Source organism: Lepisosteus oculatus, chromosome 14 (genome assembly GCF_040954835.1).
Source record: "Lepisosteus oculatus isolate fLepOcu1 chromosome 14, fLepOcu1.hap2, whole genome shotgun sequence".
Taxonomy (NCBI): Eukaryota; Metazoa; Chordata; class Actinopteri; order Semionotiformes; family Lepisosteidae; genus Lepisosteus; species Lepisosteus oculatus.
In genome coordinates, this window is record NC_090709.1 from 50,705,757 (window position 1) to 50,728,310 (window position 22,554).

At 49.3% G+C, this 22,554-nt stretch overlaps 6 non-coding genes across 6 annotated transcripts; 1 reads left to right on the forward strand and 5 right to left on the reverse strand.

Annotated features, from left to right (window-relative positions):
• The first annotated feature begins 5,945 nt into the window (after positions 1-5,945).
• Positions 5,946-6,017, forward strand: trnah-gug (transfer RNA histidin (anticodon GUG)). The gene has a single exon. It is a non-coding gene; the product is annotated as a tRNA-His (tRNA).
• Positions 6,018-6,591: 574 nt separating this feature from the next.
• Positions 6,592-6,664, reverse strand: trnav-aac (transfer RNA valine (anticodon AAC)). The gene has a single exon. It is a non-coding gene; the product is annotated as a tRNA-Val (tRNA).
• A 109-nt stretch (positions 6,665-6,773) lies between these two features.
• Positions 6,774-6,846, reverse strand: trnaf-gaa (transfer RNA phenylalanine (anticodon GAA)). The gene has a single exon. It is a non-coding gene; the product is annotated as a tRNA-Phe (tRNA).
• A 1,719-nt stretch (positions 6,847-8,565) lies between these two features.
• trnav-cac (transfer RNA valine (anticodon CAC)) lies at positions 8,566-8,638 on the reverse strand. The gene has a single exon. It is a non-coding gene; the product is annotated as a tRNA-Val (tRNA).
• A 1,342-nt stretch (positions 8,639-9,980) lies between these two features.
• trnav-aac (transfer RNA valine (anticodon AAC)) lies at positions 9,981-10,053 on the reverse strand. Its single transcript has one exon. It is a non-coding gene; the product is annotated as a tRNA-Val (tRNA).
• A 109-nt stretch (positions 10,054-10,162) lies between these two features.
• On the reverse strand, positions 10,163-10,235 carry trnaf-gaa (transfer RNA phenylalanine (anticodon GAA)). Its single transcript has one exon. It is a non-coding gene; the product is annotated as a tRNA-Phe (tRNA).
• Positions 10,236-22,554: the final 12,319 nt, after the last annotated feature.

Genomic DNA, 22,554 nt, shown 5'->3' on the forward strand with positions numbered 1-22,554 from the left:
CTTCACGCGTTCGGAGAAACCTGACTCTCTTAAATTTTCTGGTAAAAGCCACCCCCAAACAGCGGAAAGCTATTCTCTGCGGGGCTACAAATGATCTTGTACAGGCCATAGCTGAAATCGCCTTGAATACCTTGAAAGGGAACATACCGTTATCTGCTAAGCAGTTTGGGACCCTGAAGAGAAAGCGTAAGCTTATAAAGACTTTGAGTCGAAAGGGTCTTTCTCTTAAAAGAAAGAGACTCTTGGTGAACCAGTCCGGTGGTTTTATCGGGGCCCTGTTGAGTATTGCAGTACCACTGATTACGGGGCTTCTACAACGTCGATAATGGAGCACGCTGAAAAAATGTACCTGGTACCTCAGAAACAGCTCGATCGACTCCGAGAGCGGTCTGGGTTCGAAAGCGATGTAAGAAAAATAACCGCCCGTCGCCTGGATGATGAAATGCGTGACATTCTGCAGAACTCGCATCTGGCCGAATATGAAAAAGTGAAATTGTACATCCAGGTGTTGCAACGGTATTTGACATTAGTACGCCAGCAGACTTCCGAAAAGGGGACATTAACCGTTGTACTACCGGAAAATGCACCCACCGAACTATCACGTACGTTCGCGCAACCGCCGTCATCGAGCGAGGCTGACTTTGAGTATATTTTGGACAGCGTGTCTCAGAGGTTCCGGAGAAATGCCGAGATATTGTTAAAGACCATGGCCCGCAATGAACCACTAATAGCCTGGAATGAAAAGGGGGAATTTGTGTACAAGGGGGCACCCGTTGAGGGCTCTCACATGATTGATCTTGTCAGGGCTCTCACGCAGCAGCAAGCAGTTGCTGGCGGTAAGAAGCCAAAAGGTTGGGATGTGTTCATGGAGGCTATGGCTGAAATCAACGTGCCGGGCACCTTGCTAGCCAACGCTGGTAACCGAGAGCTACTTGAAAAATTCAAGGCTGCCCCGCGGGGTGTGCCGCGTCGGCCAAAACTTTAAAACAACCGGTAGAGTTGTCGACGGTCGACCCGGTCTCTAAGATAACCGCTGAAAGGAGACGATCATTAATACCTAGACCCACATGGCTGTCTTTGTAACAATTTTTTCTCTGGGTCTGTGTATTTGTGTTAAATGACTTGAAATGTATATTAAAAAGCGTGCGCAATATGTTTAAAAATGGTTTGTCTGTAACATGTATTAAAAAAAGCTTGAGCGCTGTAACAGCGAATGTATAATAAAAATATTGTGTTGATTTTCATCCATGTTTTGTGTTCTTTTTAAATAATAACCACACAGACGTCGAAATGGTTCGATTTCATTTTTATTTTAGACGACCGATTAACATTTATGACATGTTTTAAATTGTCGTAAACACCCGCATAATTGAACATTCGTATTTTCAAAGGGCTTGAAAGGGTACAGGGGTCTCCGTCTCACGACACGACGTCGGTTTTTCAGAAACATTTCCACCATGCGGTCATTCTGGATTGCATCCGTAGAATAAAGTTCTAAAATGTTTCTAAAAGATAAACCTTTACATCTATGGTATAGAAAAAAGACGCAGTGTAGACCGCAGGTCACTGCAAAAGAATCTTGCAATTATCTGTTATTGTAAAATATGGAGTTAGCATTTCTGTTTAAGAAATCATTAATGTTCTTGGGAAAGAAAAAGGCTTGGGGTGAAAATCCGTAGGAGTCGAAAAATTCTGCGCCCTCGTCGTCGGGTAAGTAAATAGCCAGCCAGTGTTCACCGGGGCGGTCGTGTGGGTGAGTATTAACTATTAAACTCAGAGGGCGCCGCGCCAGTCTCTCGCTCGGTAGGGCATCACTGGGGAACACGCCTAGAAAACTGTCTCGGGTATAGCGGTCTCGGGTTAGAATGTCTTCCAGCTGTTTGGTGTTCATCTTTATGTGCAGGTTGTGTGGTCTCCCAGTGCTTTTTAGCTGAAGTCGTAAATGACTTGACGTCTCATATCCAGCTCTATCACGTTGTCGAACAGCGCGTACACAACCATGTTAACTGTAGTGGGTAGCGGGAGCGCGAAGCGTATTTCAGCTCTCAGATTACCCGTTTTGATAAGTGAATAATGTCCTGTGCACTCGTCGTCGGGGCTGAGGTTGAAAGCGAACAATGTGTAACCGCGCGCGTACTCCTCGCGGTCCACCAGAACTGGTTTGTCTTTCAGACGCTTCCCGGCTGTTTCCACCAGATTAAAATATTCACGGACGCAATGTCCATTCTGGAAGTCTGGTTGAAGCGGTTTAGTGGGGATTCCCCGTCCGCGTAGAGAGCCAGAAAGTTAACGTTGTAGTGTTTAAAATTGAAGGGGTTTTGGGTAAAACTGCCGCTGAATGCCGCGTTGTCCACAAACCCCAAAATGACCACTTTGGGTAACTGCCCGAGGTTTTCTTGGTTACACACACGGCTCCCTGCTGGCAGGCTGAAGACTTTCATCTGTACGCGGTCTATGGGGTATTTAGCGTTGGCCGTCAGGAGTGCTTCGGCGTGTCCCAGTCTGACCCCGGGTGACACTCTGACTCTTTTCACAAACAAAGATGCAGAGAGTACGCTCAGTTTGTGTTCTCCGGCGTTGTTCATTAAGCAGAAAGCATCTCTGTTTCGCGTGAGTTTTATTTTCAGGTCTACGCCATTCAGAAGTAGTTTGTCCTGAAAAAACAGGTCAGCTTGAATGTGACCCAGGAGCTCCAGTTTTCGGCTTTGCGCCGTGAATGATGCTCTTTTTCGGAACCCCTGATTGGGACCATCCAAAATTGTGGACTCGTGTTCCCCGGCTGTGTCTTTGTAAAAGAGACCTGTTGAATACTGCGTCTTCAGCGTCTCTTCACTGTAGTTCAGGACCGACTCTATAAAGGCTCTGTAAGGATAGCAGTTGTTGCTCTGGCTGATCAATCGGTCTCCTACGGTGATGTCAACCTGGCTGAAGATGGCAGCGATGGGGTAGTTCACCAGGCTCACACGGGCTGCCGCATCAATGTCCCGACCGTCTGCTTCCGTTATTTTACAGGTCAAATAGAGCAGCGTGTTGTTTAAATCTAAATAATCTTCACCGTTGCCTGCGACGTAGAACTCCAGAGGTGCGTTTTCCGTGAGGGCCGTGAGGGGTGGAACTTCTATGTAAAAGCTTTTCTCGACGCTTGTTTGGGTAGGTGCTAATTGAAATATGTCCAGCTCCGACTTGGCGCATTCTGCAGACCCGCCGTGAACAAAAGCCATGTTTAAAATATGTCTCGTTTCGTGTCGCGTTGATTGCGGTGTGTCACGCTCTTCTTGGTCGACCTGAAGCTTCTATGAGTTGCCTGTCTGCGCTTAGCTGTTCTTTTATCAGGTTTCGGCGGCCCCCAACGGTGGGATGATGACGTCTGTCTTTTTCTACTGACACCCCTGCGGATGTATGCTAGACCCGAACCTTCCTGCTGATGTGCAGCCACCTTAGACATGACCGCGCTTGTAACGTTGCCGACCACGTCTTTGGCGATGTTTTTAGCTGCCGATGCCATGTGCGGCTTAGCTATTTCAAACCCGCGTTTCAGAAAAGGCACGGCTTTTCTAAATAGCGCTCTGAAAATACCCCCGATACCAGCGCCGTACTGAACCGGTAGCCCTGAAAATCCTGGTAATCCATAACCAGCCTGTTGTTTGTAGTAGTGCGTATACAGAGAAGGATCCCCTAGCTCTTGATGACCGTCATCCTTTTAGATGTTTGACGCTTTCACAGGTCTGAAATGCAGCTTGACGATGACCTTTCCAAATGCAAATGACACGTGTTCGTTTTGATCCGTCTTTATTTCAATAGTGATGTTGTTAAAATGGTCGATGCTCACCGGCACGTAATGGGGTTTGTCGTACAATACTGTGACGAATTCACCATCCACGCCTCTGAAGGGCACACAACGCAAAAGCGGTGCGTAGACGTCGCCTACTAACTGGTGTTCTATGATATCGGTGTATATATACATGGTGTTAAATCCGCCAGTCATATCGACGGGGTGCGGTGATTTTACACCCGCTACACCCGAATTGAAACCCAACATCCGCGCTAGGCGATTACGCAGCTGCATAACAAACCGTTTATCACTAACAATCCTTACCGACCGGCTAATGGGGTTGTATTTAAGACTTACAGCCGATAACTTGGATTTTTCAGCAGCCCGTTTCATTTCATGCAAGAGCTGCTCGATGTTGCCGTAGTACCCTCTCGGTAAGGTACAGGTCCAGATAGTCTTGAGCTCCTCGCTGATGAACAGAAAAACTTCGTCTTCATCAAAAGTGTTTAGTGTATTCGGATAGTGTAGTTCGACCAGGCCCACTTCCCAGCCCCCGTCCAGGTCAATCGCCTTTGCCAGATGCTCTGTGAAGCAGGCGTTAGTGTTCTTTGGAAACATCTTTGAGGATGAATTACTGGCCAGCGTCACATAGAAACCATTGGGGTTCATTTTTCACCACCTCTATATGTCTCGGACCTCAGAAGCCTTCACCCAACTATTGAATTTATCGCTCCAGCCACGCCACTTTACCAAAAGCTGTTTGTTTTTGCCACGACCCCTGGTTGCTAAAATCGTTTGGATGCGGTAGACGTTCTCAACATCCGGGTTTATCTTCTGTAGCTCTTCGGCATAGAAGGAACCCTTAATATCGTCGCCTGCGTAGTCCTGCAGTTTGTAATAGGGTCTCAGAGCCGCGGACCGCTCTTTGACAATGAAAATTTCATCTGTGAAGGTCTGTTCATATCCCTTCTCAAACACTCCCTTTATTTTGGACACCCGCACGCGATCACCCACATTAAATGAAAACTTTGACGGTTTTCTCTTAAAGTGCGCGTCATAGACCGTTCTCCACACCTCAAGGGAGTTGTCGGGCGTAACAGAAGCCGGGGTTCGTTTAATAGTCATGTGGTAACTATGGTTATAAGCGTAAATAAGATCTGAAAGGACGTCGATATAACGAAAGGTGTTTTTGTGTGTCGGGTACCTCCACATTTTTGTTTTAATAGTTCTGTTAAACCTCTCGACCACACTAGCCTTCACATCGCTGGCCATATTGAAATGTTCAATATTCTCACGTTTGAGAAAATTTTGGAAGGTCCTGTTAAGAAATTCTTTACCCTCGTCCGTTTGTAGCTTTTTAAGAGCACGCCCCTCTTGCAGTATATTTCGGAAAGCGCCTGTCACGGCCCCACCAGTCTTGGTTTTCAGCGGCACGGCCCAAGCGTATTTAGACAGCATGTCTATACACATTAAGATGTAACAGAAACCGTCGTTGAACGCGTGGTGTTCTCTCATGTCCACCAAGTCGGCCTGCCACTGCCAGTCCATTTCGGACACCAGCGTCCTGTTTCTCTTAAAACGTACGCGCGCCAGCTTGTGCAGCGTATAAGCAGCCTGGCCGGACGGCCACTCGACCACCCGGCCACGGCTGGCGCCGCGCACACCCCGGGATCTCGCGGCCCGCAACAGACCCCCTGCGCCGCCGTAACTGCCCGATTTCCTAGGGTTATAAAAGAGCGCACTCAACCCCGCGGCAGACATGCTCCCCATTCCGAACCAATACACACTCGCACACACCCAGGGATGCGCCGGCTGGGGGCTTTGGGACCCCGAGGCGCCGGGGCGACCGGCCGGTGGGGGTTCCGAACCACACCATTGGCTCCTGAGGGGGCGGGACATGCACAAATAACAACACGCCATTGGATGGCTGGGGGGCGGGACAACCAAACACCGCGGACGACCATTGGATGGAAAAGGGGGCGTGGTACCTGTCAAAAGTTTGACGAAAGGTGTCGCTTTATACTACTAACACGCAAGAGAGTTGTCACTCAGAGTGTCGAAGGGTCGATGTATACTGGGGCTCAGTTGAAATGCAACGTCAGGACTTTTCTGAATTATGTCACACGAAGAGAGCACAGCCCTTTCCGCCCTGCCGCGTGTGTCTCGGTAACTCGCTGTGATCGTATAGTGGTCAGTACTTTGCGTTGTGGCCGCAACAACCCCGGTTCGAATCCGGGTCACGGCAGAATAGGGGCGTCTGCTTTTACTACTCGCACGAATGAAGGCAAAAAAAAGCCAATCGATGTGAACGAACGGCGCTTTACAGAGGAGTACTGCCTGACTGGATCGTTGATGAACGACAGAGGCCACTCCGACCTCTTCTCGGTTTTCTTCAATGACTTACTAAGGATCTTCTTCACATTCGCCCATGCAGGGGAAGCCAGTTACACCAAAGCAAACGCAGGAAAGTGCATTTCAAGCAGAGACCAGGAGGGACTTGTTTACACCGAGAGTGGGCGGAGAATGGAACAATGCGCCCAGCCCTGTTGCTGGAGCCGATTCTTGATGAGCTCTTGGGCTCACTAAGAGGCCCCCGCTGGATCCTTATCTTTCTGTTGTTCTTGCAGGTCCTGCGCTGCTTTTGAGCCGACAGAGCTCGTCCTGGTCTGTCGGCACAGCCCAATTGCAAATGATCGGCTCCGCGTACAAAAGGAACGTGCGTTTGGTACAAGAGTGCACGAAGGCACCGGAAATACATTGGGAACAAATGAGCTGTCGCTCAAGACCTCTGTGAAGTACAGGAGCGTGCAAAACGAGGCTGTTTCCGCCCGGTCTCGGACCGGGGACCTTTCGCGTGTTAGGCGAACGTGATAGCCGCTACACTACGGAAACCTGCAGGGACCGCTGCTGGTGTCTCGCTTGCGTTTCGGGCTGAGAAAGGGACGCGTCACTTTAGGCAGGGGGCGCTGGAGAGAGGAACAAAGGGCGCGATGAAACAAAATGCCGAAACCCGGGATCGAACCAGGGACCTTTAGACCTTCAGTCTAACGCTCTCCCAGCTGAGCTATTTCAGCAGTGCGCAAAGCCCACAGCCACCTGCTCCAGCCTTCCTGTGTTGTGGCATGAGCGCACCAAGAGTAGCGGGAGAGTGTTGCAGGAACGTCACTCAGAAGGAAAGCCACCCAGCTGCGCCCTCTGAGCTCTGTCCAGCGCATCTTCCTCGCATGGACTCCTGCCTGCGACGGGCAGGAAACAATTAGCAAGAACAGAACGACACCCCATGGGTGTCTCATGACCGCACCTTAGGTTGTGACACGTGCAGGTGTGAGGGGTTGCCGGGCTTCTTTGGAGCAGAGCTTGGGCGGAGGGGGGGCGGGAAAGCAGACAAAGAGGTGACACCTCAAGGTCTGCACGATCACAGCTCTCCGCCGCCCCAGGCTTCCGCTCGATAAGCTACTGGACACACCCGCCCCTCCTCACACAGACCGTGGAAAAGCCCCCGAGTGGGAGGGCTCTCTCTTCCTCCCAGGAGCTCTTGGACACGACGCACAGACAGGGCGCGGGGAGCCGCCGCCTGCAAACACGGCTCCAGGCAGGACTCCACTCCGCAGGAGCCGCAGAGCAGAGGAGATGAGGGCAGCTTAGCTCCTGTGCAGAGACCTGAGCTGTTGTTGCTGTGGATGCTGTCTTTTCTGCACTCGGGGTAGGAGTGAATGTTGAGTTGCCCTTAGAAATGAAGCAGAGCACTTCAACGGCACGGGTGTGTGTGTGTGTGTGCGCCCTGGTGATTCTGGGAGACAGATCGAACCTGGGCTAAAAGAGAGGGGGCTTAGCCCTCTTCCATTTGCTAGTTCAAAGTTGTACAACCCATTTATATCTGCTAGGCGTCGCAGTCGTCGTGCACAAAGAACACTTTGAAAAGCGTCAAAGGCAAGTCATTCCGAGTTGGTCGTTTGTGTTTTCCGTTCAGACGCGAAATGCTGAAATGATCTCTCGGCTCCTCGGTTGTCATTTCTGCTCCGTAAAGGGATCACAGCACGCGTCGGCTTCCAGCATGCTGGGTCGGGACACGATGCCGGGGGTTGAAGAGAGCGATGTCTTCCTCGTTAGTATAGTGGCAAGTATCCCCGCCTGTCACGCGGGAGACAGGGGTTCGATTCCCCGACGGGGAGTAGCTTTTCTTTCACCTCCTTAGAGAAATGACTGCCTTTCACTTCTCTGTTTTCTTTCACAGCGTCGTGCACCTTTTCATTGCTCTCCCTTTCAGAGCCTCCGCACGGCACACGACTCGACATCAGGAAGCACATTGAAGTGAAAGCAGGAAGCGCTGCGACATGCACTGTGCAGATCCCGCCACACTAAGAGGTGAGTGGGTCTGTTCGATGCACAAAGAACGCTTGGAGAAGCGTCAAAGGCAAGTCATTCCGAGTTGGTCGTTTGTGTTTTCCGTTCAGACGCGAAATGCTGAAATGATCTCTCGGCTCCTCGGTTGTCATTTCTGCTCCGTAAAGGAATCACAGCACGCGTCGGCTTCCAGCACGGTGGGTCGGGACACGATGCCGGGGGTCGGAGAGAGCGATGTCTTCCTCGTTAGTATAGGACCTGTCACCTGTCCCCACCTGTCACGCGGGAGACTGGGGTACATCAGGACGCGCCCTGAAGTGAAAGCAGGATGCGCTGTGACATGCACTGTGCAGATCCCGCCACACTAAGAGGTGGGTCCAGTGGGTCTGTTCGATCACAGCGCTAGGCGAATCCCCAATCCCCTTTTGTGCCTGGCGACAAAAGATGTCTGCTTCCGCCCGGTTTCGAACCGGGGACCTTTCGCGTGTGAGGCGAACGTGATAACCACTACACTACGGAAACGGTGGTAAGACGTGCCCAGCGGCCCAGCGCTGAGCTTCGCCAATGCGATTCAGCTGCTTCCAGTGCCTTTATTGGAGTGCGCTGATGGACCGTGCTCTCTCTCCAGAGACCAGCACGCCTGTCATGGACGGAGCAGGAAAGGCGGCGCCACATTCTACAGCCCTCTCCACGCAATCGACGAAATCGGGCTACTGAAGTGGAGAAAATCGCCTCTCCAGAAAGTGCAAATATCATCTTGGAGACTATAAATCCTATTGCCGAAGGTCAGCCCTGTCTACCAGAGTAACCCTCCCACAGCGATGATCAGCTCGTCTCACACGCGAGAAGTTTCGGTTGGAAACAAGCGCCCCCTCTTCTCGCACGTTTTGCACGTTCGAGTAGTTTTAATGCGGCTCTTTCGTACACGGTGCTGATCTTTTGGAAAGCAGGAGGCAAAACCGAGTGGAACCGCCTGGGTGAAAACCAGGAACCCTAACCGCTAGACTATATGGCAGCGAACAACCATGCTGTTCCCGGCATCATGCAAGCAAACTACATAAATATGAGAAAACACGCAAGAGAGTTGTCACTCAGAGTGTCGAAGGGTCGATGTATACTGGGGCTCAGTTGAAATGCAACGTCAGGACTTTTCCGAATTATGTCACACGAAGAGAGCACAGCCCTTTCCGCCCTGCCGCGTGTGTCTCGGTAACTCGCTGTGATCGTATAGTGGTCAGTACTTTGCGTTGTGGCCGCAACAACCCCGGTTCGAATCTGGGTCACGGCAGAATAGGGGCGTCTGCTTTTACTACTCGCACGAATTAAGGCAAAAAAAAAAGCCAATCGATGTGAACGAACGGCGCTTTACAGAGGAGTACTGCCTGACTGGATCGTTGTTGAACGACAGAGGCCACTCCGACCTCTTCTCGGTTTTCTTTAATGACTTACTAAGGATCTTCTTCACATTCGCCCATGCAGGGGAAGCCAGTTACACCAAAGCAAACGCAGGAAAGTGCATTTCAAGCAGAGACCAGGAGGGACTTGTTTACACCGAGAGTGGGCGGAGAATGGAACAATGCGCCCAGCCCTGTTGCTGGAGCCGATTCTTGATGAGCTCTTGGGCTCACTAAGAGGCCCCCGCTGGATGCTAATCTTTCTGTTGTTCTTGCAGGTCCTGCGCTGCTTTTGAGCCGACAGAGCTCGTCCTGGTCTGTCGGCACAGCCCAATTGCAAATGATCGGCTCCGCGTACAGAAGGAACGTGCGTTTGGTACAAGAGTGCACGAAGGCACCGGAAATACATTGGGAACAAATGAGCGGTCGCTCAAGACCTCTGTGAAGTACAGGAGCGTGCAAAACGAGACTGTTTCCACCCGGTCTCGAACCGGGGACCTTTCGCGTGTTAGGCGAACGTGATAGCCGCTACACTACGGAAACCTGCAGGGATCGCTGCTGGTGTCTCGCTTGCGTTTCGGGCTGAGAAAGGGACGCGTCACTTTAGGCAGGTGGCGCTGGAGAGAGGAACAAAGGGCGCGATGAAACAAAATGCCGAAACCCGGGATCGAACCAGGGACCTTTAGATCTTCAGTCTAACGCTCTCCCAACTGAGCTATTTCGGCGGGGTGCAAAGCCCACAGCCACCTGCTCCAGCCTTCCTGTGTTGTGACATGAGCGCACCAAGAGTAGCGGGAGAGTGTTGCAGGAACGTCACTCAGAAGGAAAGCCACCCAGCTGCGCCCTCTGAGCTCTGTCCAGCGCATCTTCCTCGCATGGACTCCTGCCTGCGACGGGCAGGAAACAATTAGCAAGAACAGAACGACACCCCATGGGTGTCTCATGACCGCACCTTAGGTTGTGACACGTGCAGGTGTGAGGGGTTGCCGGGCTACTTTGGAGCAGAGCTTGGGGGGAGGGGGGCAGACAAAGAGGTGACACCTCAAGGTCTGCACGATCACAGCTCTCCGCCGCCCCAGGCTTCCGCTCGATAAGCTACTGGACACACCCGCCCCTCCTCACACAGACCGTGGAAAAGCCCCCGAGTGGGAGGGCTCTCTCTTCCTCCCAGGAGCTCTTGGACACGACGCACAGACAGGGCGCGGGGAGCCGCCGCCTGCAAACACGGCTCCAGGCGGGACTCCACTCTGCAGGAGCCGCAGAGCAGAGGAGATGAGGGCAGCTTAGCTCCTGTGCAGAGACCTGAGCTGTTGTTGCTGTGGATGCTGTCTTTTCTGCACTCGGGGTAGGACATCAGGAAGCACATTGAAGCGCTGCGACATGCACTGTACAGATCCCGCCACTACTGGGCCCGATTTCCCCGGATCGAAACCGGGCGGAAACAGGCCCGTTTCGTTTGTTGCCACGCACACTGTTTAGGGATTCGCCTAGCGCTGTGATCGCACAGACCCACTCACCTCTTAGTGTGGCGGGTCTGCACAGTGGATGTTGCAGCGCATCCTGCTTTCACTTCAATGCATGTCCTGATGAACCCTGGTCTCCCGGGTGACAGGTGGGGATACTTGCCACTATACTAATGAGGAAGACATCGCTCTCTGCTTAGTGTGCAAAACACTTACTTGCAGCATTGTGGGTGCTGTGGTTTAAATGCTATTGGTTTGTGAACAGAATACCCCTATCCCAGTACATTGTGCCACATTAAATAAACACACGAGAAAAAGAGATTCAGAACGCAAAGCTGTGTCAGTGTTCTGTGTAAAAAATCGGTTTGAACATCATGGGAGCTGTGTTTAATAAGCTGCTGAGTAAAGAATATTTTAATCTTCTTGCTGTCAGTAGTATTTTGCATATAGTTGACTCTTACCTGAATGAAAACAGGACGTAAAGGAAGGGTTTCAGAATTCAGACAAAGCCTTATTCCCGTGCTTACAGTCTGGGTAATTGGAGACTGCACAGTTATGCTTCCTATGGTCATATACGGGTTTTTCGCATGAAGCCGTATTGAACAGTATTTCTCGCGTTGTGAACTTGTGTATACAGCGGTCCCCCGGGTTCCAGTTAGTGCGTAATTACTCATCGATGAAAAACCGGAGGTTTAAAAAAAGATAATTAGCTCACTGATACTTTGATGTAGAGGCTGTGGAAATATCCACGTCGTTGTCTTTAAAATGCATTTGGTTTGAAGGCGTTCTGTGCTTCCGTTGCGAAGATATGGACAAAAGAATATTCGTGCTTGGTCCAAAAAAATGTAATATAAACGAAAAAGTAAAGGCTGAGAAAGCATTCACAATGTATTTTATGCACAAAGCCATTATTCTCGCGATTCTAAGAGGTTTCGTGTAAACGCTACAGGCGTGCCAAAATCGTTTTCGAACTTCAAGCTAACTTTACCCCGGTCTGGTACCATAGGTCACGTACAGTAGCTTAAAATCCCAATCATGTTTTTTTTCCTATCTTGTGGTACATAACGTACCATTTCGGACTATCACAAAGGGCTTGATTTCGTTAAATGCATGTATTCATTTCCTTTCTGGAAAACTTGTATTTCAAGAAATTCACACAGCTTGCGAGAAATTAAATTCAATTCTTGATTATCAGTGCAGAAGAAATATTGCCAGCTGGCAAAAAAATATATTTTTTTAACCGGAAAGTTGTGATGTGAGACACGAACCCACCATTCCGTCTGTGTGGCGCATTCGGTTGTTAACTGAAAAGTCGGTGGTTTGAGTCCACCAAAGGACGGGTTTCTGTTGCGATGTAAACATTTTCTTCGCAAAGGTCGATTGGATTTCTCAGCGAAACCTTTACCATTTTAATATTTGCAGGAAATGCGAGTGCTTAACACGTGTCAGAATCACCGGGAAATGTCAACAAATGTTACTGTATGCCCAACGTCGCAACTCCCCAGAAAACCATATTCACCCAAGAAAAGAGTTGAAGGATCTGATGAGGTTAGTTATGAAAGTTATGAAAGGAAGTTGATGTGGAGCTGTTAGCCGTAAAAACTCCTTAATGTCCTTAATGTCTTTGATGTTGTCATCAGCGATAAACTGCATTCAGCAAAGATAAAAAGAAAATTATCTTTGCTTACTGCCCTGTCTTTCTCAAACCTGAAGAAAGCTACCCACCCGATATCTAACATTCTATAATCACAACTATGAATGTCCACTTTGGGTATTTTTTCCATGATTATTTATTATTATTATTTATTCTGTCATTGAAGCATATTTTATGTCATACTGAAGTGTCATAATCACTGAAAAAATATTTTTTTCATTTAGAAAGTAAGAAAATGATAAATCACTAGGAATTGCATTTAGCCTGTTCTGATCTAGATTTTCTATATACTTTAACATGTCATGTTCACAATGTCACAACTCATAAATGAAACAGTGAAGTGTTGTAATTACAAATGTACATAGTGCCGGGACATTGAGATGTTTTGGTAATGAGGAAGGAGGGACATGCAATGTTCACAGGGTCAAATTTATAAAACGCTACAGTAAAATTTATTGTATTTCGGGATTATGAGAGCCTGTTACATTGTGTCTCACACCTCAGTGTCAGAATTTTGAGACATTTTTATAACCAGGGGTAGGTTCATAGCAATAAGCAGAAAGTGCGATCATCCTTTGCTCATCCTCGGTTAACCATATATTCTCATATGCCATGTTCTGAATGTCCCATTTAAAACTGCTATATTAAAATTAAGACTTTTTATGATCAGAAGGCAAGGTTGTGGTAAATATGCATAAAGTGCAAGTGAACTTATGTTTTGCCTTTGTCTTGTTATTGTGAGTTTTGAAAATTGGTTTTCGATTTTCTGAAATGTGTTTCACACAAAAATGCAATTTGGATAGTCACTACTTATATATTCCCCTTTACTGAGGATATGTACAGTAATCCATCCCGATTAGTACTTTTAAAAATTACTGTAGAGAGCCATCAGAAAGGGAATGAAAACTTGCATTAAACAAAATCAAGCTGCATGTAATCATCCATAGTGATACATTTTGTAAGACAAGACAAGAAGAAAGACACTGCTGGGATTTGAGCGCAGAATCTCCTGTTTAATAGGAAAACACTTTAACCAAATCAGCCAAGATGCTGTCAGAGTATTAACATCATGTCTGCATCAGTGATTACAGCTGACTATCCCTGGAGGACAGTTCACTGTGAACAAGTCAGCCTGCATAATGAGGGGAAGAGACCAGCCTCTGTGATGCACTATAGAGTTACACTAACCTTCTATCCAACTGTTCTATGCTGCATTCTACCCTAATGGTAAATATTGATTTCCGTGCGTGTAATATTAATTTTTTTGTCAAATATTATCAAGCACAATTTTTTTTGTTGAAAATAAGCCTTGTGGTTTTCAATGTTGTGATCCTTTTCCCCCACTGTCACCCAAATTGATACACTGTGCTTTGACAATTCTTCAGGCGATATTGTTTAGAGGAGCTCAGTAGTATTAGTTTGCGTATATAAAGTATTTCTTTTCCCTTTAATCCTTTAAAACATATTACATTTTCAAAATATTGTATCTTTCTTCCTACTAATTGTAGCGGCAATGCTTGTTAATAAGACAGAATTAAGTGTTGCTGTGCTTTCCCAAATGAGGCCCCATCTCTCTCTTCATCTCTGTGGTGCAGCCACAGAGAAGCTATTCAGGCAGGCTGATTTAAAGATGTTTTCTTTTGATAAGGGACAGCTCCCAAATGGGGATGCATTTAGCTAAGTCTGGCTATCATGATCAATGGGCATCCATTGGCGCCTATCTGTCTAGGGAGTGCCAGATGGACATCTGGACTGCATTCCTAAGTGTCAGGAGTAAGTGACTCATATCTCACCTTGATCAACCAATCAGGGACTGGTAGGGCCGAGTAACCCACGTGGGTCTCTGATGCCCATAAAACTTTCATCCAATAAACGAGCTGAAGTTCCTCCAGGTAAAAACAGGCAACACAGAGCTCCAAGACTATTCTAAAGGGAATTCAAAGGAGAATTCCAGGGCTGTGAGACAATTCCAGGGCGGGACGGCCCAGGAGCAGAAAGGCTCCCAAGGACAGAACATTCTCGCAGCGCGCCTCCTGACCATCCTGAGACTCAGCCTGGACAACCACGGAACGGCCAGTGTGTCCGAGTGCCAGAACTTTGCTTTGTTCTAAGAGTCGAGAGCAGAGGTTGCCAGAGATTAACCAAATGATCCACCCGAGGTTAGCACCAGCAGCAGGCCTCGTGAACAGGTCGGAACTGTGGACAGCTGAATCACTATTCAGAACTATCGCTTCATCAGGAACGAACTGGTCTTCTTCCTGACCTGCTGGGACCCACAGTCATCTTTTCTCCTGTGCACAAACTTCACTAGTTTCAGCCAAAACTAACTAGTCGGTCTTCAGAGAGCATCAGCAGCGCAACGTCGTGTGATCCACTGTCCCAGCCTGAGGAAACGACAGTCAGCCCGTCTCTCAATAATAATAATACGGTGTGTGATCTCCTGTCCCAACCTGAGGAACAGACAGGAGTGAGCCAGTCTCTCAATAATAATAATACAGTGTGTGACTTCCTTTCCCAGCCTGAGGAAAAGACAGTGAGCCTGTCTCTCAATAATAATAATACAGTGTGTGATCTCCTGTCCCAGCCTGAGGAGCAGACAGCGAGCCTGTCTCTCAATAATAATAATCCAGTGTGTCATTTCCTGCCCCAGCCAGAGGAACAGACAGTGAGCATGTCTCTCAACAATAATATAAATAAACTGTGTGATCTCCTGTCCCAGCCTGTGGAACAGACAGTGAGCCTGTCTCTCAATAATAATAAAACAGTTTTTGATCTCCTGTCCCAGCCTGGGGAACAGACACTAAACCTGTCTCTCAATAATAATAATCCAGTGTGTGATCTCCTGTCTTAGCCTGAGGAACAGACAGTGATCCTGTCTCTCAATAATAATAATCCAGTGTGGAATATCCTTTCCCAGTCTGAGGAACAGACAGTGATCATGTCTCTCAACAATAATATTAATAAACTGTGTGATCTCCTGTCCCTGTCTGAGGAACAGACAGTGAGCCTGTATCTCAATAATAATAATAATACATTGTGTGATCTCCTGTCCCAGCCTGGGGAACAGACAGTGAGCCTGTCTCTCAATAATAATAATACAGTGTGTGATCTTCTGTCCCAGTCTGGGGAATTGAAAGTGAGCCTGTCTCTCAGTAATAATAATATAGTGTGTGATCCACTGTCCCATCTTGAGGAACAGACAGGAGTGAGCCAGTCTCTCAATAATAATAAAGCAGATTATCATCTCCTGTCCCAGCCTAAGGAACAGTCAAGCAAGAGCAAGTCTCTCGATAATAATAATACAGTGTGTGATCTCCTGTCCAAATCTGAGGAACAGACAGTGAGCCTGTCTCTCAATAATAATAATACAGTTTTTGATCTCCTGTCCCAGCATGAGGAACACTGAGCCTGTCTCTCATTACTAATAATACAGTGTGTCATTTCCTGCCAAAGCCAGAGGAACAGACAGTGAGCATGTCTCTCAACAATAATATTAATAAACCGTGTGATCTCCTGTCCCAGTCGGAGGAACAGACAGTGAACCTATCTCTCAATAATAATAATACAGAGTGTGATCTCCTGTCCCAGCATGAGGAACAGACAGTGAGCCTGTCTCTCAATAATAATAATAATAAAGTGTGATTTCCTGTCCCAGCCTGAGGAACAGACAGTGAACCTGTCTCTCAATAATAATAATAATACAGTGTGTAACCTCCTGTCCCAGCCTGAGGAAGAGACAGTGAGCCTGTCTCTCAATAAAAATAATACAGTGTGTGATCTACTGTCCCAGCATGAGGAACAGACAGTGAGCTTGTCTCTCAATAATAATATAGTGTGTGATCTTCTGTCCCAGTCTGGGGAAAAGAAAGTGAGCCTGTCTCTCAGTAATAATAATATAGTGTGTGATCCACTGTCCCATCTTGAGGAACAGACAGGAGTGAGCCAGTCTCTCAATAATAATAAAGCAGATTATGATCTCCTGTCCCAGCCTAAGGAACAGTCAGGAAAGAGCAGGTCTCTCGATAATAATAATACAGTGTGTGATCTCCTGTCCCAGCCTGAGGAACAGACAGTGAACCTGTCTCTCAATAATAATAATACAGTGTATGACTTCCTGTCCTAGCCTGAGGAACAGACAGTGAGCCTGTCTCTCAATAATAATAATACAGTGTGATCTACTGTCCCAGCCTGAGGAACAGTGAGCCTGTCTCTCAATAATATTAATACAATGTGTGATCTCCTGTCCCAGCGTGAGGAACAGACAGTGAGCCTGTCTCTCAATAATAATAATACAGTGTGTGACTTCCTGTCCTAGCCTGAGGAACAGACAGTGAGCCTGTCTCTCAATAATAATAATACAGTGTGTGACCTCCTCTCCCAGCCAGAAGAACAGTGAGCCTGTCTCTCAATAATAAAAATACAGTGTGTGATCTCCTGTCCCAGCCTGAGGAACAGACAGTTAGCCTGTCTCTCAATAATAATAATACAGTGTGTGACCTCCTCTCCCAGCCTGGGGAACAGTGAGCCAGACTCTCAATAATAATAATACAGTGTGATCTCCTGTCCCAGCCTGAGGAACAGTGAGCTTGTCTCTCAATAATAATAATGCAGTGTGTGATCTCCTTTCCCAGCATTAGGAACAGACAGTGAACCTCTCTCTCAGTAATAAAAATACATACAGTGAGCCTGTCTCTCAATAATAATAATTCAGTATGTCATCTCCTGTCCCACCCTGAGGAACAGTGAGCCTGTCTCTCAATAATAAAAATACAGTGTGTGATCTCCTGTCCCAGCCTGAGGAACAGACAGTGAGCCTGTCTCTCAATAATAATAATAATAATAATAATAATAATAATAATAATAATAATAATAATAATAATAATAATAATAATAATAATAATACAGTTGTAGTGTGCTCTCACGAGGCACCAGTTCTGTAGGGTTTGGGCATTTACTGGGATAATTATTAATTGTAGCAGTAAATAATAAAATGATTATTTTAATGGCTAGAATCCAACCATGCGATATAACTCAAACAACGCATACACACAGGTACTAATACACGAGGAAATATTTATTAATATAATATTTATACATAAAATATTTATACATAAAATATGCATGTAAACCTAACAGATCTTATCGAGAGGGTTATCAGAATACAAAAGGTATATATTCAATCAGTTACGAAGAGTTACATATATCAAGAGGACATACGTTCAGTATATCATTCATTTAGACCGTTTCGTAAATGAACTTGGTTATAACTTCTACATTAGATACTCAAAACAAGTACATAACTCTTAGGAATTAAATTGATATCAACTGGTTGGAATAACAATTGAATTCTCGAGCTGTGATGCAGTGCAGTTGAATGCTCATCCAATCTCTGGGGATGTAGATATCCTGCGGGCTCTCTGGCTCCGTGCCAGGCTGTGCTGTGTGGCTTGCGACGGTGCGCTGCTGATGCTCACTGACCGGCTAGTTAGTGTTGGCTTTAACTAGCAAAGTTTGTGCACAGGAGAAAAGATGAGTGTGGGTCCCAGCAGGTGAGGAAGAATACCGGTTCGTTCCTGATGAAGCGCTAGTTCTGAATAGTGATTCAGCTGTCCACAGTTCTGACCTGTTCACGAGGCTTGCTGCTGGTGCTAACCTCGTGTGGATCCTCTGGTTACTCTCTGGTAACCTCCGCTCTAGACTCTTAGAATAGAGGAAAGTTCTGGCACTCTGACACACTGGCCGTTCCGTGGTTGTCCGGGCTGAGTCTCAGGATGGTCAGGAGGCGCGCTGCGAGAATGTCCTGCCCTTGGGAGCCTTTCTGCACCTGGGCTGTCCTGCCCTGGAACTGTCTCGCACCCCTGGAGTTCTCCTTTGAATAGTTCTGTGTTGCCTGTTTTTACCTGGAGGAACTTCAGCTCATTGATTGGCTGAAAGTTCCATGGGCGTCAGAGTCCTACGTGGATTACTCGGCCCTACCAGTCCCTGATTGGTTGATCAAGGTGAGATATGAGTCACTTACTCCTGACACTTAGGAATGCAGTCCAGATGTCCATCTGGCACTCCCTAGACAGATAGGCGCCAATGGATGACCATTGATCATGATAGCCAGTCTTAGCTAAGTGCATCCCCATTTGGGAGCTGTCTCTTATCAATAGAAAACATCTTTAAATCAGCCTGCATGAATAGCTTCTCATTGGCTGCACTACATAGATGAACAGAGAGATGGGGCCTCATTTGGGAAAGCACAGCAACACTTAATTCTGTCTTATTAACAAGCATTGCCGCTACAAGTGAAAGACTGAAGTGAAATAGAGTGGGGACGAAGGCAGTGAAGAGAGAGAACGTGGGAAGAAGAGAAAAACGCAAGGGAAAAAATCAGCATCGTAAAAGAGGTGACGGAGCTGTCCTCTCTATAAGAAAGGTGCCATTGAGCCCTGCTCTCGCTTACGGCCACACTCCCTTGAGCAGGCCCTCTGACGTCACAGGGGCCGTGGTCAGCGTGAGAGCAGGAAGAAGGAAAGGAATAGAGCATTTGTTTGTCTCAAGTAAGACTTTGTTTTTTGTGAATTTTTGTGTTTTTTTGTGAATTTTTGGTTGATTTTTGAAGCCCTCCCCTTCAGCCTAGCGCTGTTTGGGGAGTGGAGAGACTTTTGGTTTTTTGTTATTGCTTTTTTGTTGCTTTCTGAGTCCTGTTTGTGTTTTAATGGAAGGAAAAAACATGGAGGCAGAGAATGTTATTGTAGTGGAGGAGGAGAGTGGTGTAGGAAAGAGAAGGATGAGGAATTCGGATCGACCCCCCCGGCGGGTTTTTGCAAGGGCGCATACTGTTGTGGTGGATGTGAGCGGTGTGGAGAAACCATCTGCGGGTGCTATTATCGCAGCTGTGTACGGCGTCTGTGGGGAGGGCTCTCTTTTTGCCTGCCGCCCCCAGACGCCAAAAGAGTTTGAACTGACTCTGTACTCAAAAGAACACGCGGACCCTGCCGCTGGCTGGAGCAGAAGGAGGTAGTGGTTTCCTTCCTCCACCTCCCGGCATATATCTCAGACGAGACTATCAAGGAGAAGCTGAGTAGCTGGGGGGTGAGAGTGATTTCGGACATCAGGATGCGCCACTGCCCTGGGACCACCATTGCTGATGGCATGTAGCCTCGTTGCCATACAGCACCCGCTTCGCCACGGTAGAGGGGGACCAGTACTTCAGGGTCCTCCACGACCAGCAACAAAGGGTGTGTCATGTCTGCCTGGACTCGGGGCACATTGCCAAGGACTGCCCCGAGTTCCTCTGCTATGAGTGCAGACAGCCCGGCCACTGCGCCAGGAACTGCACCGCTGCCAAGTGCCCGGACTGCCTCCATGCGCTCATGAGCTGCAACTGCGAGCCAGAGCCGGAAGATCCAGCCGCCGCAGGAGCAGCTGCCCGCAACGCTGAGGGGGTTGAAGATGGACTACGAGTGGCCACTGCAGCTGAGCATGGAGAGTTGCTAGCAGCGGCGCCCCAGGACCCCAGTGAGCCAGCAACGCCCCAGCCGGTGATGGGGGAGAGGCAGAGGAGGCCCCTCCAATCCTGGGTACAGCGCAGCAGAAAGGAGCCGGGGACCAGCCAGCATCTCCACCAGCAGGGGCGCCCCGTTGCCCTAACAATCCTGCTGCATCCCACTCTGTGCCGCAAGAGAAGCAGAGGGAGGTTGCTCCACAACATGCGGCGGTGCAGCGTGGTGCAGCTGAGATCCTACGGGCACCACCACCACCAGAGGCGGCCCCTCAGCGTACCAGTGGGCTTTTGACACCCCAGCCTGTGCAGGGAGAGAGGCAGAGGGAGGAGGCGACGGCACCAGCACCACCACCACCATCACCGTCAGCGGTTCCCCAGCTTACCAGTGAGCCAGCAGGGCCCTCTTCTGGGTCCAGGGATGAGAAGCCTGCTGGGGTCAGCAAAGGCGCTGCTGCGAGGCGTGTGACCAAGCGGCAGCGGCAACGGCGACAAGAGCCTGGCAAGGTGTACATAGGCCCAGACGAAAAGACGCCCGAGGACCCAGAGGAGCCTGAGGGGAAGCGCCCGGTTGCCCTGCAGCGGCCACAAGACACCGGCCTGCCAGGTGAGGGAGCCTCTTCAATACTCGGTCAGGCACCGTTGGCAGAGACTGAGGAAGGGTAGTTGGATATGGTCGTGGGAGGAGAGGTAGGGGAAGTGGTGGAAGTAGGAATGGAGGATGGGTGTCTGGAGATGGATGGGGCAGGGACGGAGGAGGGGTATTACAGGGCATGAAGATGGAGGAGGAAGGGGAGGTGGTGGAGATGGATGGGGTGGAGAGGGAGGACAGGGAGGAGGGGGAGGGGAGTGGGCAAGCCGGGGTACAACCGCCTGGGCCCTCGAAGGCTGGGATCCAGTGGCACCACGTCAGGCCTCAGCCCAACCTGAAGCCCAGTTCAAGAGTTGTCCGCAGACCCATCCCTGATGTCTCTGCGGTGGCGGAGACAGGAGGTGGGGAGGAAGCGGCAAGTGTTGGCAATGAGAATGTGGCAGAAAGGGCGGGGGAACTGTCGCGCGGGCCGGAGAATTAATTTCACTCTTATGGCCATATGCGTGATGGCAACTTTCGCCTCTTTAAACGCCAACGGGCTGAGGGACTGAGCAAAGCTGGGGGCAGTGTTAGCTCTGCTGGGGCGGACGGATGTTGTCTGCCTCCAGGAGACCTTCTGGGACGAGGAGTGTGTCCGGAAGGTGGGAGCACAGTGGGACGGGGAGCTGTTTTACAGCAACACCTCCAGCCTGTGCAGGAGGGGGGTGGCTGTGCTGGTGAGGAGGGGAGTGTACGTGAGCGTAAGGCTCCTGCACCGGGACACGGAGGGCCGGCTCCTGCAGGTCTGTCTCGGGTTTCCTGGACAGTCCGTGCTGCTGAGCAACATCTACGCCCCCAATGGGGAAGCTGAGCGGCTCGCCTTCTTCAAGCAGCTGGAGGCGAGCTGCTTTCAGCACCCAGGGCTGGTCGTCGGAGATTTTAACTGTGCACTGAGTGCGCTCGATGTCGCGGTTGGGATGACCTTTAAGAGCAGTGCTGCTCGCAGCTTCCTGGAGCGCAGTGCGGAAGCTCACTGGTTCGTGGATGCGTGGCGTCAGGCTTAGTGTGCGCGGAGGGACTTTTCTCGGCGGCAGGTCGTCGAAGGTGTCTTGAGACAGAGCCGGATCGACCTGTTGCAGGGGCACATGAGTCTCTTCCCGTGCCTGAGCCAGATGCGCTATGTGTTCATGACCCTGAGCGACCATGCTGTGCTTCACTTTTCTCTAGCAGGGGCACAGGAGGACCGGTGCCCCGGCCTCTGGTGCTTTAATAAGGCGCTCCTGGGGAGGCTTCATTCTGTCAGGGCATAGAAGACCTTATCCGGCAGCAGCTGCAGTGTCCCCTGTATAGGTCAGAAAAGCTGGTCTGGTGGGATAATCTCAAGTACGCCATCAAAGAGTTCAGTATCTAGTATGGCCTGTCCCGGGGGCGGGAGAAGGCCAGGCGGGAGAGACAGCTTCGGGCTCGGATCACCTCAGAGCTCGGGCTCCTGGCAGATCACGGCGGGGGCTGCGAGCTCTTGCTGGAGCTGAGGGGTGAGCTGCAAGCCCTGGAGGAGGAGAAGTGGAGAGGAGCCAGGGTGCGCAGCAGAGCCCAGTATCTTGCCAAGGGTGAGAAGAGCACGAGGTTCTTTTTCGGCCTGGAGCAGGAGAGGCAGCGCAGCTCCTTCATCGAGGAGCTGGTGGGAGAGGACGGTGTGCGGCTCTCTGCCCCCGAGGCCGTTAGGAATGAGGTGTTTTCTTTTTATAGCGCCTTGTTCTGGCCGAAGTGGTGGATGAGCAGCAGACCCGGGCCATGCTGGCTTGGGTGAGTACCCGCCTGTCACAGAGCGATCGTGAGCTCTGTGACAGTGCGCTGAGCTTGGAGG